Here is a 19,010-nt window from a genome sequence, read left to right on the forward strand (position 1 = left end):
AATTCTCATGGTGTTAAAAAGAAAAAAAACAACGAAGGAAATGTCTGCAGAAGAATAAAAGATAGGTAAATAAAATGAAAGAGCTACTGCTTTTTAATTTCTTGGTTTTCTTTTTGCTATAATAAATAGCTATAAAATAGGTGTAAAATAAACTCTAGCCCTTCCAACCCTCAACAATTTTTAGAACTATAAAAAATACTCAGAAGGAAATTTGCACACTAGACTTCTTAATTAAATAACGGGAATTGTATCCTCAGACATGAGAAGCACTGTTAATCATGACATAAGTTCTCAAAACTGGTAAGTGTTCTGAATTCTATTATTAACTTTGGCAGACTCTAAGCATTTAGTTCCAGAGCACAAAAAACAGTGTGCCATGTAAATTTAGTCTAATTTTGTAATTGTGGACAATGTATGGGGAAACTACAGATAAAGAAAAGTAGGAATACATAAATTCCACTAGTGCCATTTAGGGAACACATGAAGTCGGGCCAGGAGTTTGTCTAGTGGTAGAGTGCTTGCCTAACATGCATGAGGACCCAGGTTCAATTCCTCAGTACCACATACATAGAAAAAAAGCCAGAAATGGCGCTTTGGCTCAAATGGTAGCGCTCTAGCCTTGAGAAAGCCCAAGGACAGTGCTCAGACCCTAAGCTTAAGACCCAGGACTGGCAAGGAAAAAAGGGGGGGAACACATGAAGTCAATTTCCATGTATGTTTCTTTTTTTAATGAGGAAAACATTTATTTCTCAAAACTTGTTACCTTTCAAGTGTGTGTGTGTGTGTATGTGTGTGTTTGCGCGCGCACATGTGTGTAATCCAGTTAGTATTTAAACTATTTTTAAGGAAATTGTTTACAAATGGAGAAAATAAGGCACAGAAATAACCAAGCAGTTTCAAGGTTGAATTTTGTATTATAGGCAGAAAGATAATGAGTTCCAAATTCTCAAGTTAGAGAGTAATGGCTAATAACACCTTCCAAAGGCAAAAGTAAAGTTAACTTTCTTTTGGTAATATCAGCAAACCATTTTTGAAGCATATAACAAACTTCCTTGACTATATGAACTTCCCTGAAAATCTTTGGTATTTTAAACTCTTTGGAGGCTGCAGTGTCTGATTTTTCCCCCAAAATATAAAATGGCAGGGAACCTAGACTGTAACTTAAACAAAAGATCAATATTCACTTCAAAACAACCTGAGGTTATTCTTCATTGATACATAATCAGTGAATCCTGTGAAACATAGCATGGGCCTCTATACAAGTTCATATGCAAACGTTCTTCCGTTAAATTCATACTTTACAATAATACTTTACAACCAGTACTTTCCAATCCACACACACACACATAACATAGTCTAACCTATTATAAGCCCAACAATTTGCAGATGTCAAGTTTACTGCAGTGAGACTGTGAACTCATACATTGTAGGACCCAACGCTGTCCCCAAAGTCAAGTATTTCTAATATTCACTGCATGTGACAGTCTCTGTGCTCGCTGAGATGTTAATTGTAAAATTATTTATCTCAGGCTGAATATGTTTCCATGAGTGTTTTTTGTCACAAAACCTTTCATTTCCTAAGTGTGTACCTGGAAGAGCTTAGTAAGTTTACGTATGTATATAAGCCCATTGTAGTAGTATAGAACATCCTACATAAAAGTAAAAAATAAATTTCAAGTTTCTATGTTTTTAAAGTGCTCTGTGTGCTGAATTAGTGGAAATCCATTCTGACTAGTAATTTTACAAAAAATATCAAGCATGGGTTTGTTCAAGTACGCATAGATTTAGACATGCTAAAAACTAACAATGCACTAGCATACATAATGAAAGATGGCAGAGTTGGTGAGAGGGAATGTCAGAATGCCAGCCTATAAGGTAACAAGAGCATAAACAGCGATTCTGCATGTTTTGATAACATTTGTCAGATAAAACAGGAATACAAATAAGATAGGTAATTCATTCCTTATCAGAAATAAAGCAGATATCAAGTTCCAAATGCTAAGAAACTGTACCAAAATGTTGAGAGGTTTCTTGGCTAATAGGTTGCCTCATCCATGTTGTCATCACTGTCTGCACCAAAATCATCTCCATTATCAAAGTAGGAGTTAATGTAGTCATTTTCCTCCTCTTGCTCTTCTTCATCATATTCCCCCTGATCTGCATCATCCTCATCATCCCCTTCTTTATTTTTCTCTTTGTTTCCTTCTTTCTCTTCATTTTCCTCATCTGATCTCTCACCATCACCTCTCTTTTTCCAATTCCTCTATTCTTTTCAGCACATCAACAGCATTGAGTGAAGCCCCTTTGCCTGGATCTTCTGCCTTTTTGGATTTTGAGCCTACTTTTTTGTAGTGTTTCCTTGGCAACATTTCTCTTGGGAGCCTTCTCCAATCTGGTATCCATTCTTCTTTGTATACCTTCATGTATCTTTTACTATACCTTTCAATATCTTGTTTTTCTTCAGGTGTTTCAATAAAATAAGGCATTCTCTTCACTGTTTCTCTTAATTCCTGTTTCAAGGCCAGTATATAATCTTCCTCTTCTCCTGTTTTCAGTGGTACTGGCTTATAATCTGTATCAGGAAACAGTGGGGGTGGTTTCAAAACTACATCAGGTAGCTTTTCACCTCAGCCAAATCCAACAGCCTCAATATTAAAAGTATAAGCAGCACGTCCTCTCCCTTTATTCCCAGCCATCAGAACTAGTTTCAGCAGGGCAGCAGGCAAATGCTGCTCCCGAAAGCTTCCAGTCTTAGGCAAAGCGGTGCAGAGCCGGCCTGGAAGGGGTGTGGACGGCTCCCCATGTGTGTTTCTTTAAGCATGAAATAGCCCTGGATTTCCTAAAACTAAGTCAATGCAGATACTACAGGAAATTCGATTCACTTTTGCAGAGATACAATACTTCTTCTCTGACGAAGCATCTTCAGCAGGAATCTCCTAGTTTTGATTTTTTTCGCATTATTTTCCAATTAAGATTTCTCATCAAATAAAAGAACTGTAAGTGAAGAACAGACATAGGCAAATATGACTTACTTTGTGTTATCCTGAAGATTTACCTCTCTAGAATTTATTAGTCTTGAGTTTACTGATAATGACTTCCTGCAACTCAGTTCGTGGACTGAATGATACCTGGTACAGAAAATCCTTGTCCTTGTTAAGGTATGTGAGAAGGTGTGTGTGTGTGTGCAAGGGTATGTGTGTGTGTGTGTGTATTGTATGAGTGTGTACTGTATGTGTGTTATTTCAGAACTAATATACTATAAAAGTATAAAATGCAGTTTCCAGATGTACTAACTTCTATCATTTTTTTTTGTTTTTGTTTTTGTTTTTGTCAATCATGGGGCTTGAACTCTGGACCTAGGCCCTGTGTCTGAGATCTTGAGCTCAAGGCTAGAGCTCTACCACTTGAGCCACAGCACCACTTTAGGTTTTCTAGTGTTCAATTTGAGATAAGACTCTCACGGACATTCATGTCTGGGCTGGCTTTGAACCACAATCCTCAGGTCTCACCTTCCTGAGTAGCTAGGACTTTAGAGGTATGAGACACTTGCTGGTGCCTGGCCTAACTTCTATCTTAAAGTAGGACTCTCTGACTCCTGGTCCAGCTTTTTTTTTTCTTGCCAGTCCTGGGCTTGAGCTCAGAGCCTGAGCACTGTCCTTGGATTTTTCTCAAGACTAGAGCTCTACCACTTGAGCCTCAGCACCACTTGCAGCTTTTTTTTCTATGTATGTGGTACTAAGGAATTGAGCCTGGGTCTTCATGCATGCTAGGCAAGCACTCAACCACTAGGGTAAACTCTTGGCCCCCTGGTCCAGCTTTTTAAGACAGCGCCACCTAACATCCTGCTATGTGGCTGCTGTCAAGGTTACAGGGGTCAACACTGGCAGTGCTAGGGCAATGATCATCTTCAACAGTGACCTTATCAGGGCTACTCTGATCTCCTTGAGCAAAACCATCCCCTTCCTAATAGCCAATTTGCTTAGTTTTCTTTTCAACTAAATAACAATGTGTATACCATTGAAAAAGTACAATCCAAAATAAAACCTGGAATAAAAATGCATAGTACTTGCCCAGCTAGACATCTGCTTCTCATTAGTAACTGAAGCCTATGAGTGTAAAGCAGTTACTTGACATTTGTTTTTCAAAACTGATCACAGATTTCAACTTATCATGGGTTTCATTAACATCATTATGCCATAGGGACTATCCAGTCATGTAGGAGGCAATAGTTAAAAAGATGGAGTATACATAGTGCACAGAGTGTATTATGAACAACCCCCTCAAAAAAATAATCCCCTAGGTTAGTCATTTCTTTTTGAAATTATCTGCACAAAGCTTCATCAATGTGTTATTTTTCTATGAATGCTTTCCAGAATGATTGCCAGAAATATACAGGTGGCAATCATCTGTGACAAGCAATTTCTACCCTTTTGTCCTGGGTTCTGCTCTGCATTCTGGAAGCATTTGTCTTTACCCACTTCTCCACATGCCATCCTCATTTCCCTTATGCTGACTGGGCCAGGCCATAAGCAAGCTGTGCCACCAAGACAACAAACACTATCATTCTCACTCTTATCCTTCAGTGTCACGTAACCATGGAGAGGTCTCACACACTGCCCCCACGCACAATAATTGATTATTATCCACCCCTCCAGCATAGAACTGGAAATGGAGGAAAAACACTTGAGAAATGATGAATAGATAACAATTTGGAAACACATTAACATTTCTTAAAATGATTATTTAACAGAATTTTTTAGTTGAATTTCAAATTAAGATAACAAATGATAATGAACTTTCCTTTTTTTCCTTTCATTTGTTATGTCTTTATTTTCTTCTTTTCTCTCTTACTTTTTATGCCACAGTGTTTAAGTTACTTTAATGCTTAAAAATGTGTCCTAGGTCCATTCCTAATGCTAAGCCTCAGAAATCAATTCTAAGGATCATTTTATTCTCTTTCGTCATATAAGCATTAACTCTTTACTGCTTTGTTTTAAAATACAAAATAATGGATGTGCACAAACTTGTGAATTATATTCATCCACTGATTATCCATATTGTGCATTCTTTAAGAAAAATTTTTCCCTTAGTTGATGAGTGTATCAACGAGATATGGTATTTATACACAATGGAATTCTATGCTGCTGTCAGAAAGAACGACATAGCCTCATTTGTAAGGAAATGGAAAGACTTAGAAAAAAATCATATTAAGTGAAGTAAGCCAGACTCAAAGGAACATAGGCTCAATGGTTTCTCTCGTTTGTCATAATCAGTAGAAATCTTGGGCTTTCCTAGCAGAGATTTTCAATAGAAGAAAATCTAGAGACATTAGGCCATATAGTATGACGTTAAATGAAAGGACCTCCAGGATATATAAACGAAAGCCATATAATGAGTGATTGCTGTCCTTAATGTACTATGTTATCACTCATCTCTTTTGCTGTCACTTGGTTATCTTATATTGTTACAATATTTCACTTTGTTATCTGATATATTCTATATATGCTTAACTGGTTATTTGAAATTGGATAGGGAAGGGGGAAATCAAGATGTGGGGGCAGGGATAGGGGGAAATGGGGACCATGACATGAGAAAGGGTATCAATGTTTGTGAAGTAATGCACTGTCTATCTGGTGAATATAATGTAATCCTTCTATTAATGACAATAGAAAATATATGAAAAAAAGAAAAAAATGTTACCTCAGAGTTTTTGTCTATACACATATATATATATAATCTGTTTTCAGTAACACCAATTTTGTTCTTCTTTTCAGAAAATTAAGAAGTTCACATATGTGTGAGAATCACATGTACCTTAGCACATAATTACTACAACAAATAGGTGAGTACCAACAATTCAGCACACAGGATTATCATATCAAAATTTCAACCTAAACACTAACAATAAGTAAACTGAAATTTCATAAACATACCAAAATTTAAAAAAAACCTCTTTTCCTCATTTCATGCTGCCTGTTTTGACACAGTGGTGAAATCTGACTATCCCAGTCAGTTAAATGTCTAAAGACCAGGTAACCAATGGCTTTATGGTGCAAAAACAAAACTAACTGGACAATCCAGCCCTGAGATCACAAGAAACAGCTCAGGTATAGCAAACCAATAGTCAATATTTAAATGAAGTAAGCCAACCTGAAATTCTGCATGCTGTGTGTTTCCAAATGTATATATTTGAATGTATTTTAGGACCCAAGTGATGCTGTAGGAAGTTCTCTAATACTACTGACCAATGTATCAATCTAGTCTTTATTGTTTTACATTGTATTCTAATGACCAATTTGTCTGCATATGCCAGCAAGGGCACAGATTCCTGGCATTGAGGAGATGCTAATCTGATCTCTGATGAATAAATGAATGAAGGAACGAACATAAAATGTACAGTTCCTGGACATCTGTAGATTACTAGAAAAAGCAAAGTCATTTGAAGAGGGAATTGTGAATTGTACTTGCAGAGAGCTTTGCACAGAATTCCCATGCTTCATGCTAAGGACAAAATAAAATTAGAAAATTGACTCTGACAGAAAGTTAGGCTATGTGATTAAGAGCATTCTAGCTTAATTGCAAACTAATTTTACTTTTTTTTCATGATATTCTAGATTTATATCTCAGTAGGATTCCAGGAACAACTACCACAAGCTTTGGAAGTTCAAGCATTCAAAGTCTTTTTTTACTATGTGTTACTTATATTTATTTATATACATTGAGATCCTGACATTAGACTTTGTGTTTACCATTTTAATGTATTATTATCTTCCGTATATTTTTATTGTAATTAATAGATGGGTTACATTATATTCACCAGAGAGAGTGCATTACTTCACATATATAGATACTCTTTCTCATGTCTTGGTCCCCATTTCATTCCCCCAAACCCCACCCCTCATTTTGTTTCCCCCCTTCCCTATCCTATTTCAAATAAACAAATATGCATATATAAAATATGTCAGATAACAAGGTGAAATACAATATGAGATAACTAAGGGACAGCAAAAGAGATGAGAGATAACATAGTACATTAAGAACAACAATCACACATTATATGGATTTTGTTTCTATATCCTGGAGGTCCTTTCATTTAGCGTCATACTATATGGCCTTTTGTATCTAGATTTTCTTCTATTGTAAATCTCTGCTAGGAGAGCCCAAGGTTTCTACTGATTATGATAAATGAGGGAAACCATTGAGCCTATGTTCCTTTGAGTCTGGCTTACTTCACTTAATATAATTTTTTTTCTAAGTCTTTCCATTTCCTTACAAATGGAGCGATGTTGTTCTTTCTTACAGAAGCATAGACTTCCATTGAGTATAAATACCACATTTGTTGATCCAATCATCAACTGAGGGGCATCTGAGTTGGTTCTATATCTTTGCAATGGTAGATAGACTTGCAATGAACATCGTTGTGCTAGTGGATTTAGTATGTCCTTGTTTCTGGAAGATTGGGTAAATGTCAAGTAGTGGAATTACTGGGTCATAGGGGAGCTCTATGTTTAGTCTTTTGAGAAACTGCATACTGCTTTCCATAGTGGTTGAATGAGTTTGCACTCCCACCAACAGTGTAGTAGTGATCTCTCCTAGCCACATCCCCTCCAGCATCTGTTGTCATTAGATTTCTTAATCATGGTCATTTTAACTGGAGTGAGGTGGAATCTTAGAGGTGTTTTGATTTGCATTTCTTTTATGGCCAGAGATGTCAAGCATTTCTTCATGTGTTTATAGGCCATTTTTATTTCTTCATCAGAGAATACTCTCTTTACGTCTTTGGCCCATCTTTTAATGGGATGGTTACTTTGGAGATTAGTTTTGGAGTGATTCAATTTTTGGAGCTGTTGATATATTTTAGATATGAGGCCTTTGTCCATTGTACTATTACTGAAGACCTTCTCCCACTCTGTAGGCTTTCTACTTAATTTGCTAGCTATGTCCTTTGCCATACAAAAGCTCTGCAGTCTAATGCAGTCCCACTTATCCAGACTTTCTCAGATTTGTTGTGTTTTTTGGTCCTTATTAAGAAAATTTTGACCTGTGCCAAGGAGGCCTAGTGTATCTCCTATTCCTTCTTGTAAAGTTTTCAGAGTGTTGGCTTTTACCTCCAGGTCTTTGATCCATTTGAAATTAATCCTGGTGCAGGGTGACAAAGAAGGATCCAACTTTACTTGTCTGCAGGTCAAGCATTCAAAGTCTTATTTCTCCCTTTCTGCAAGTTAACACTAGGAAAGTCGGGCACTTTCTATATCTTGCAGTAGAAAAAAAGAAAGAAATCTTGAATTAGTAACCATTTCATTGTTTAGTATTTCAATATTTAAGTAAAAAGAAACAAAATAAAGTGATATAAGAACTTACTTCATGCACCTACTTTACATCTCTATCTACTTCAAGTTAGCTTTATGAGGAATTCTCCAACAATAAAACTAAAAAATGTCTACTAAAATTGATAACAATATCATGGTCTATTAACTTTATTATGCATTATTTATAGTTTCCAGTACAGCTGCAGGGAAATCCTCATTATATGTATTCTGTGAGGTGAATTAAGGCAACGCCCCTTTTTATTTAATCAATAAATAGTTCCGTCATTGTTAATAGTCAATCATTTATTCACAGGGTGTTAGCCATGGAATGTAATCATAAAATTTATTTCACAAGATCAAATGCTTTCATCTTTTGGATTCAATGTTATATTTTACTTTAAACGTTAAAACCAGTAAAAACTAATGGTTGAATCAATACATTGAAAAGGTTAATCACACAAACGTGTAGTCTTTTATGTAGTTTGTCTTCTGTTCTCCAAACGCAGATTTTATTCAATAGTTTAGTCCCTGAAATGGAGATCTACCAAGGGAATGTGAAGGATCAGTCCAGTAGCTCACTGAAGTTAAACAAAGTGGCCTCTGCCATCTCAAATTCATTGGGGAGGGGTGAGGACTCAGCTTTCACATCACTCCCTCATTTTGGAATTCCTATATATGAAGAACAGAAAGGTCAAGGAACCCATTGAGGGGTCAGATATACAGATCCACACACTCTATTCAGCCTCTTTTTTGTTTATTTATATTCATTTCCTGAGGCAGACTGTTCATTACTAGTCTTTAACCTGGTCCTAAGATTTGCAGTTAGTGACTTTTTTTTTTTAACAGAGACATTTTCTGGATGGGAGTTGTATGGATGAGTTTCTTTTTTTTATGTCAATTGCAACATTGGTTGAAACCATTGAAATAAGTGAGACATTGAATGGTTACTTTGAAAGAAGGGGTAGGTTGGTTGAAAGCACTGGATTAACTAGTGCGAATTCTAACCATGGATGTGAAGGTGAGGTTGATTCTTGTAACAAAGCTGTATATCTTCACTAAATCTGCTTGGCCCTTTCTAAAGTCAGGCTCCTGTCCACCCCAAATCCTGGAGATAGGATATTTTCTTGAGAATCATATTTCAAAGAGAAGGTTCCCAAATAACTGAGAGACAATTGTAAATTATCAGACTGTCCAGTTATTGAAATAATATGTAAGATTTTAGTGGAGAAGAAAAAAAAATTACAACTATGTTCTCTAAAGAAAATGCTCTTAAGAAAAAGTAGGCCAGAGGATCAAGAAAACTAATAACAACAGATGCTGGAGGGGATGTGGCCAGGAGGGATCACTACTTCACTGTTGGTGGCAGTGCAAACTCATTCAACCACTATGGAAAGCAGTATGGCATTTACTCAAAACACTAAACATAGAGCTCCGTTATGATCCAGCAGTTCCACTACTTGGCATTTACCCAATAGTCCAGAAACAAGGGCATACTAAATCCACTAGCACAGTGATGTTCATTGCAGCACTATTTACCATAGCAAAGATATGGAACCAACTCAGATGCCCCTCAGTTGATGATTGGATCAACAAAATGTGGTATTTATACTCAATGGAATTCTATGCTGCTATCAGAAAGAACATCACCCCATTTGTAAGAAAATGGAAAGACTTAGAAAAAATTATATTAAGTGAAGGAAGCCAGACTCAAAGGAACATAGGCCCAATAGTCTCCCTCATTTGTCATAATCAGTAAAAACCTTGGGCTCTCCTAGCAGAGATTTACAATAGAGCAAAATCTAGAGACATTAGGCCAAATAGTATGACACTAAATGTAAGGATTTCCAGGATAAGGAAACAAAACCCATATAATGAATGACTGTTGTTCTTAATGTACTATGTTATCTCTCATCTCTTTGCCATCCCTTGGTTATCTTATATTGTTACAATATTTCACCTTGTTATCTGATATATTTTATATGTGCTTAATTGGTTATTTGAAATTGGATAGGGAAGGGAGAAATCAAGATAAGCAGGGGAAGGGTGGGGGGAAATGGGGACCATGTCATGAGAAAGAGTATCAATGTTTGTGAAGTTATGCACCTTTTATTTGGTGAATATAATGTAACCCTCCTATTAATCACAATAAAAAATCTTTAATAAAAAAAGGAAAAAGGAGGCCAGGAAAAAAGCCTGTAGTTAGATAACAATCCATTTTGCTCCATCATCTAATTGTGCTAAGGGAAAGTTGTGACTCTTATTCTCTCTGTGTCATTTATACCTCAGTTTATTCTCTGCTCTTGGTCCTATTGGTCTTGTCTCAGTTTCCCTTAGGACCACTGGTTCTGCAGAGATCCATTAGGTTACCCACCAATGCTCATTTTGAGTATTCATATTTAAAAATATTTACATTGTTGCTCTATTCCTATATCAGCAACACTGTACATAATCTTGCACCTAGAATCTTCTGAGTCCCTACATGCAGCAAATGTTATGTATTGAATACCTTGAATGTCTCCAAATTGAAGGATAGTGTAAATTCATTTCAGGTTTATCTTCATATTGATTAAAGGCTGACAACTTTGTTGTGATAAATTCATCACAGAAATTATAAGAGCCACCTTAGACCTTGGGAACTGTTAACAGAAAAGAAGGCAATATCACCCTTTGTTCTTAATTTATTTTACTCCCTTCTCCTCACCTCTCCTTTCCTCCTCCATTTTTCTCTTTTCTCCTCTCCTTTCCCCTCTTTCTTTTCTAATTTACTGTTTTCTGTTGAATTTTGACCCAGTGGTATAAAAAAAAATCTCCTAAATGAGCACTTTATTTGATTAATTGGGGAAGAATAAAGAAGGAAAAAAATAAAGTGTGAACACTTAAGAGACATACATTTTACAAGATAAATAAAAACAATGTCTAGAACTACTAACAATGTTTTAATTGTAGATATGTCAAAATATGGATAAATTAGAAGAATGAATAAAGTTACTATGAAGATTGCTTATGGAAATCAGGCCAGTATGGACTACTGGACATTCATAGAGCTCAGTTTAGACTTACAGATGTAATATTGTTGTTTTCTATACATATATGTTATGTCTTTTAGAGATGGCACTGTTACTTTTAAAATCAATATTATACATACTTAAAAAATAATTACCTGTAGCTCTAGAGATGTTTATACCTTTTCTTTGTAGCCTCAATATGAGAGATTTATTCTTTATAGACCACAAAATTCACCTATTGCTGGAAACCAGTTCCTACAGCTCCTCCATTCCCATCTCCATTTTATCTAGAGAAAAATCAGATTTGACTAAGATTTTTTTTCTGCTTTATTCTAATTTTGGAGTGTGTGCGTTTGTGTATGTGTGTGTGTGTGTGTGTGTGTGTGTTTACACATAAGTGCATGTACATTTTCTGAGTGATTTTCTTTAAGTACCTTGATAGAATGCTAATTGCTCCACAAAAGTGCATTGAAGGTGACCTTTTACATAAAGACTAGTTAACATTCAACTATGCAAATGTTTTAATTCACTTTCTCCATCTATCTCTACATTCATTCAAGTGCCTTCTTTTTACCCATAAAAATGCACTTAGGAGGTTAAAGTTAACTCCATTCCTCTTTCTTTGCATGTGGTGTAAATAAATGCTAAATTTAAAATCTCTAGAAAATTTTATATTGTGTATTTTAAATATCTAAAGTGCTGACAAAGAATATGTAAACATCCCTTACCCCCCCTCCACACACACACTCTGAGTGATCCCAGGGCTGTACACATCACGTAGACACTGTATCACTGAGTTCCATCCCAACCAAGAGCACATAAAGTATGCAAGTTAGAATATGTCCTCTAATTGTCTTGTGGAAAATTATAATAACAATGTACATTCTAATTGACACTATATAAAGTGTCTTCCTTTTTTCCAGTCTTCTCTGTTACTAGGATGCATATAAATATGTTCTTAGCTCTAAGATCTGAAAAAAGAATTTAAGTTGTTCTGTATTTATTAGGGGCAAAGTAGAAAGCCTTCTAGTGTATTTTTTAACTCTCTTAATTTCTATGATCAGTCTAGTCATAGCACATATTGGCTTGTATGATTAAATTCCACTGCTGGACTTCTTTGATATCAAAATATCAAGTATGATGTGGATATTTTCTTGGTACTGTGTGTTGGTCTTTTTGTGTCGTATTGGTCTAGATGCCAACTTTTGGTCCAATGCTATGCAATTTCTATCTACATCCGTGCCTTTTTCAATATTACATGATATTTTCAAATGAGCTACATTTCTTTTAATTTTACTCATGGCATTTCCTGGATGTCTTTCAGGAACATTTGTAATGATTTGATTAAAAAATGGTTATTTTTAAATGGAAGGCACATGGATTTATAGTAAAAACAGTGACTGATTTTTCTCTGTACTTTTTCATTCATCCTCTTTGGCCTAGTTTTATTTGCTGGTTTCAGGAGGAAAAGGGAGTTCAGAAAAATCCAACATCATCATAACAATAAAGATCATAGCTAGCCTGCCTAGCAGCTACAGAGTATTTTTCTATTCTCTTTGGAGCCAGAGGAACTTGGATTGAATTCAGTGGTGCCATTTAATCACTTAGCAACAAAGAGAGAATGAGCTCATCTTTTAGAATTCACTTTTTCTTTTCTGTGAAATGATGATGAGACATTTTGCTGGAAAATGTAGGAATTCAACAAGTTCGGTGTAATTGAAAGCACGTCAAATACTGACTAAGGCCAGATTCCTTGTAGTAAGACATCTTGAGTCAAATTCTGGTACTAGCCTTCATTCTCTGCTTTTATATAAATCACTAATTTAACATCTTGTACAAATGATTTCTATCTCTGTGCCTGTGGAAATGAATATTTTCTATAGTACTTTAATTTCCTCATTGGTAAATTGGGAATAATATAGTACATAAATGAGTTAAATTGAAATGTTTCTGGGTGACAGTGGCTCACACCTGTAATCCTAACCACTGACATTCATGATTCAAAGCCAGAGGAGGTAGGAAAGTCCATAAGACTCTTAGCTTCAATTAAACACACACACACTAAAAGCCAGCTGTGAAGTTATGGCTCAAGTGATAAAGTACTAGCCTTGAACAGAAAACATCAGGAACAAAGAGAGGAGGAGAGAGGTATGATGAAAGGAATAAGGGAAAGTTAACTTACACCTTGGAAGGAAGAGCTTTCCCCTGTTAGGATCTTTCCTTATGGATTCATCCTAAGAAGTCTTCCTGATCCTGTTACCAGGAGGGAAGATGCAACTGTGCTCTGCTATTTGAAAGCATCAATTACTTCCACTCTGTGAGCAAATTCCAATGTCCTAGTCTTCTGTTAAACACATTGTCTAGTATTACTCAAACAGAATTTGAAAGTGAACAGAACCTACATGGCCTTTCCTCTCTCTCTTTCTATAGACATTTTATAGATCTGTCCAGGTATATGTTGTGTGTTTGTTACCAAGAAATCATTTTGAACTTTGCACCCATCTAGAAAATAGAGTTACATTGCACAGAAAGAACACTAAAAACAACAATTAGGATTTGTTTTAAATAGTTTTCATGCAGATTTTACTCTTTTGGTGAAGGGGGTTGCGGGGATTCAATTCAAGGCCTTCCATTTATTAGGCAAGAACTTGCACATGAGCCATACCCCCAATCCACTTACCTAACCTTACAGAAGTGACTAACCCTATCCAACTTTACAAATGGTCAACATCGTGGTGGCGGCTGCACCTGGCTGCTATTTCTTCTTGCCTTCTCCTAGTGTGAATGTACTGCTTCAATCAGCTGGAGTGACCTCACTTCATCAAGACAGAAAACATGCCAGCTAATGTCAGTACACAGAAAGAACTAACACTAACAGGGTGAGGAGTCTCAGGCCTATAATCCTAGCTACTCAGGAGGCTGAGATCTGAGAATCATAGTTCAAAGCCAGCCCAGGCACTAAAGAATGTGAGACTTTTATCTCCAATTAACTACTAGAAAACCCAAACTGGCACTGTGTCTGAAGGGGTAGGGTGGTAGCCTTGAGCTGAAGAGCTCAGGGACAATGCCCAGGCCCAGAGTCCAGAGTTCAAACCCCATGACTGACCAAAAGAGAAGAAAGAAAGAAAGAAAGAAAAGAAGAAAGAAAGACATTACACTAAGTGAAACTAGACCATTTAAATATCTTATGTACCCCTTAACCTTAGGGCCATAGACCTTGTAATTCTTAATCTGCCTACTTCCCTATCTATATCCAGGCTCTAGTGAGGAGAAATTTCTTCTTTCGTGTCCACTGTGTATTTTCAGGGGCCTGGTTTAACCACATATTCACATTCAATTTCTCTGCCCCTTCATATACACAGTCCATGTGCTGTTTTCACAGCAGAAACTAGAACCAAATAGCTATGTACAAAGTCTGTTGTGTAGGCAGCTCCTATCCTTGCTTTCTAACATTAAAAGAGAGAGGGAAAAATATTGCTGAATGTTCCTCCCACAGTTTTTCCCACTGCTGACCTCCCATCTTGACCTACAGCAAATGAAACATCAATCGCCTTAATTAAGTGCTTTAGAACCTTCTGTGACTGAACAAGGAGCTTCCCGAGAATCGCTTTTTGCCATAGAACTTGAACCTGGGAATTGGGAGTGTGTGTCATTTTGAAATCCTGGGAAGATTGAATTGTTCATGTGTCCTACAGGAATGGTTAAGCGAAGAGCAAATGTGTATGATTAAACCAGGACCCCTTCCTCTCTACTTTTTGTAGTAGCATGCCACAGTCAGAAAAATTTCCACAAGACATTCCTTTTATTTAGAGAGTTTGCATTTTCAAATATTTTGCATAGAAGTTTAAAGAAGAAATTTATTTTTCTGATGGATCATATGGCCCACTATAAATGTAGCATAAATTATGGTCAGTAAATATCTTCCTATGACAATTCTCTGAACAGCTGAATAACTAGCACAGACAGGTGCTGAGTTCAGCCCCTAGCACTGTCAACAATTATCCTATTCTAAAAGAGCACACTCCATTATGTGAATGTGAAGTAAGTCATGAAATGACTTAAAAAGTTCACATGAATTATCACCCAGAAACTTTCTTTTTTTTCATATATTTTTATTGTAATTAATAGAAGGGTTACATGATATTTGCCAGATAGAAGGTGCATTAATTCCCATACATTGATACCCTTTCACATGTCTTGGTCCCCATTTCCCTCCCCCCTACCCCCACCCCTCGTCTTGTTTCCCCCTTCCCTATCCAATTTCAAATAACCAAATACAAATATATCCAATATATCAGGTAACAAAGTGAGATATTGGGGGTTTTTTTGCTTTATTTTTTTTTATTGTAATTAGTAAAAGGGTTACATGATATTTGCCAGATAGAAGGTGCATTAATTCACATACATTGATACCCTTTCACATGTCTTGGTACCCGTTTCCCTCCCCCCCCATACCCCCTACCCGTCTTGGTTTTCCCCCCTTCCCTATCAAATTTCAAATATCCAAATACAAATAAATTCAATATATCAGATAACAAAGTGAGATATTGTAACAATATGAGATAACCAACGGACAGCAAAAGAGATGAGAGATAATATATTACCTTAAGGACAACAGTCATTCATTATATGGCTTTTGTTTCACTATCCTGGAGGTCCTTTCAATTAGCTTCACATTATATGTCCTTATGTATCAAGGTTTTGCTCTATTGCAAATCTCTGCTAGGAGAGCCCAAGGTTTCTACTGATGATGACAAATGAGGGAAACCATTGAGCCTAAGTTCCTTTGAGTCTGGCTTACTTCACTTAATATGATTTTTTCTAAGTCTTTCCATTTCCTAACAAATGAGGCGATGTCATTCTTTCTGACAGCAGCATAGAATTCCATTGTGTACAAATACCACATCTTATTGATCCATTCATCAACTGAGGGACATCTAGGTTGGTTCCATATCTTTGCTATGGTAAATAGTGCTCCAAAATGAACGTTGTTGTGCCGGTGGATTTAGTATGTCCTTGTTTCTGGACGATTGGGTAAATGCCAAGTAGTGGAATTGCTGGGTCATAGGGGAGCTCTATGTTTAGTGTTTTGAGGAACTGCCAGACTGCTTTCCATAGTGATTGAATGAGTTTGCCCTCCCACCAACAGTGTAGTAGTGATCCCTCCTGGCCACATCCCCTCCAGCATCTGTTGTTATTAGTTTTCTTGATCCTGGCCATTCTTACTGGAGTGAGGTGGAATCTTAGAGTTGTTTTGATTTGCATTTCTTTTATGACCAGAGATGTAGAGCCTTTCTTCATGTGTCTATAGGCCATTTTTGTTTCTTCTTCAGAGAAGACTCCCTTTAAGTCTTTGGCACATCTTTTAGGGGTTTCATCACCCAGAAACTTTCATTTCTTTTCTTTTTCAATCTAGCATTTCTGAGCAATTGGTTTTAAGGTTACTTAAAATGTGTGCACATATACTGACCAAAAAATAAATTAATACTTCATTTTACTTTGATGTCCTACTTCTAATACTCTATGGAGAGCTAGAAGAAAAGCAATGAGTACTCCCTAGTTACATGAAGTAAATGCCAATTATGAACAGAAAGACCATAAGGAATGCAAAATATTACCAATCAGATACTTGCCAAACAGAGAGAAATACAAAGCTTTCACCTAGTTTAACAAATGATTTTAGCTAGTCATTAGGAAGGCTGAACCAAAATAATGTTTTCAGATTATAAGAAAAAAATTCATAGTTGTGAGCTTATCTCAAAGAAAGCCTAGCTGATGTCTTGGGCCTCTGTGGATATACTTCTCACAACTATGTTTTGCTTTGCCATGACCACAATGCCAGCTTTACACAGCTATAAAATATCTGTAACTGCTTCCATTACCTGTGTAACTCGATATCTGCTCCACAGTAATTGATTCAGTAGAAAGGACCTCTGGAAAGTCACCTAAACTCACAGGAGAATAAAATAGTCTTGTAAAGGGGATGAAGGAGATTTTCTTTGCATTAACAATGAAAAAATAATGAGTTGATTAAATCCTTCCTTGTAGGCAGCCCTTTGTACAATTTAAGGAATCTTCTCTATGGCCTATAGAAGATATTTGCAAGATTAGGTGCAATTGCCCAAAGAATTTGAAATGCTTAAAGCTTCCTTACATTGATTTTTTTGCCCTCTTTTTTTTTGCTTCATTATCCTAGAACATCATTTTTATTTCTGAGAAGTGTGTGTGCATGTGTGGGCATGTGTGTGTGAATGCACAGGGCATATGTGTGTATGCATGTGCATGTAGCTTTTGTCAGAGTCTACTTTCTCAAGAAAATACAGGCTAAGATTGCATTTTGAGGAAGAAAGTGGGGCAAACATTTGACCAGCTCTGCTTACAACATGATAGTTGAAATGCTTTTCTGTTCTGAACGTCATCCAGGTATGTCATAAATCCTGTGGGGGCTCCAATCATCATATCAAAATGAAGAAATACAATCCTGGCTTCACAGCCTAGATTTTTTAGACATTCCAAACCCATTGATGAACATCGGTATATGATGAGCGGAAGTAGAAAAAATGTAAAAGTGTGATGAGGCAGTTTACCAAATAAGCTACTGAATTTTTTTCATAGCATATATATATATATACATATCTTTTTATGTTATTTCTTCTTGCTTTTTTATAACACTATAGAAATAAAAAAATAAAGCCAAAAGCAGCTATAAAGACATCTGTGGGGAAAATGCAACAGCAACTCTCACTGCACCAGTCAAACACAGAAATGTCACAGCCTACAAGGTTTGCCTAGGGTGTGAATAAAACCAGGTTTTCCAAAAAGTCTACATCACCTGTGTTCTTACTGCCCTAAAATTTCTCATAAAGACTAGCTGCCAGGAAGTGGCACTGTGGCTCAAGGGGTAGGGTGATAGCCTTGTGCTGAAGAGCTCAGGAACAGTGCCCAGGCCCAGAGTTCAAACCCCACAACCATCAAGATAAAAAAAGGAAGACTAGCTGCCAGGCAAGCAATATTAGAATACAAGGTACTGCTCTCAACTTGCTTCCAACTTAACATCATAAATTGATGTGAAGTAACTACAACTATTTGCACCTATTCTACAGGAAGCTGGCTGCTAGAAACAGATACTCTCAATCAAAGGTGAAAACACAAATCCAATACCTGAAAATCAATGACAGAAGGTATATGGAAGTAATCTCTGCTATGAAAGTATATTCCCCTACAAGTCTGTTTCTTGTATGTTAATCCTCTAGGTTCCCTTTGAGATATTCATTCTTTGTCTCAGTCTCTGAGCATTGGATTCTGTCATCCATGGATCTGTAGCTTATTCTGTTTATCTTTACCTGTGGTTCACTGACACTCTGTGATCAGTTGTCTATACTGCAACCTTTTATATGGCCTTCCATCCATGTCTAAACACACAGATCTTAAGTTGGTTTGCATCATGCTTTTGGAGACTTCACCACACTTTTTCAACATTTGACTGTTTTCTTCTAGAGCATGTACAGTGTTTGACTCACTGCCTATTTACACCAAGACCACACTTCATCAGGAATAAGTTATCTCATATGAGTCTCGAGTTTGAAGGAGTTTTAAGATTTTTGTCTTTGGAAATATCCTTCTTCTATTCAAACATCCTTGTTCTTATAGATTAAAAGAAAAGTACTTCAGGTCAGGCTGGGAATTGCTACCTCAA

At 36.5% G+C, this 19,010-nt stretch overlaps 1 pseudogene; it reads right to left on the minus strand.

Annotated features, from left to right (window-relative positions):
- Positions 1-1,956: 1,956 nt before the first annotated feature.
- Positions 1,957-2,844, minus strand: LOC150065520 (DNA-directed RNA polymerase III subunit RPC7 pseudogene; annotated as a pseudogene).
- Positions 2,845-19,010: the final 16,166 nt, after the last annotated feature.

The sequence above is a fragment of the Megascapheus bottae genome, chromosome 3 (genome assembly GCF_031878675.1).
Source record: "Megascapheus bottae isolate mThoBot1 chromosome 3, mThoBot2.hap1, whole genome shotgun sequence".
Taxonomy (NCBI): Eukaryota; Metazoa; Chordata; class Mammalia; order Rodentia; family Geomyidae; genus Megascapheus; species Megascapheus bottae.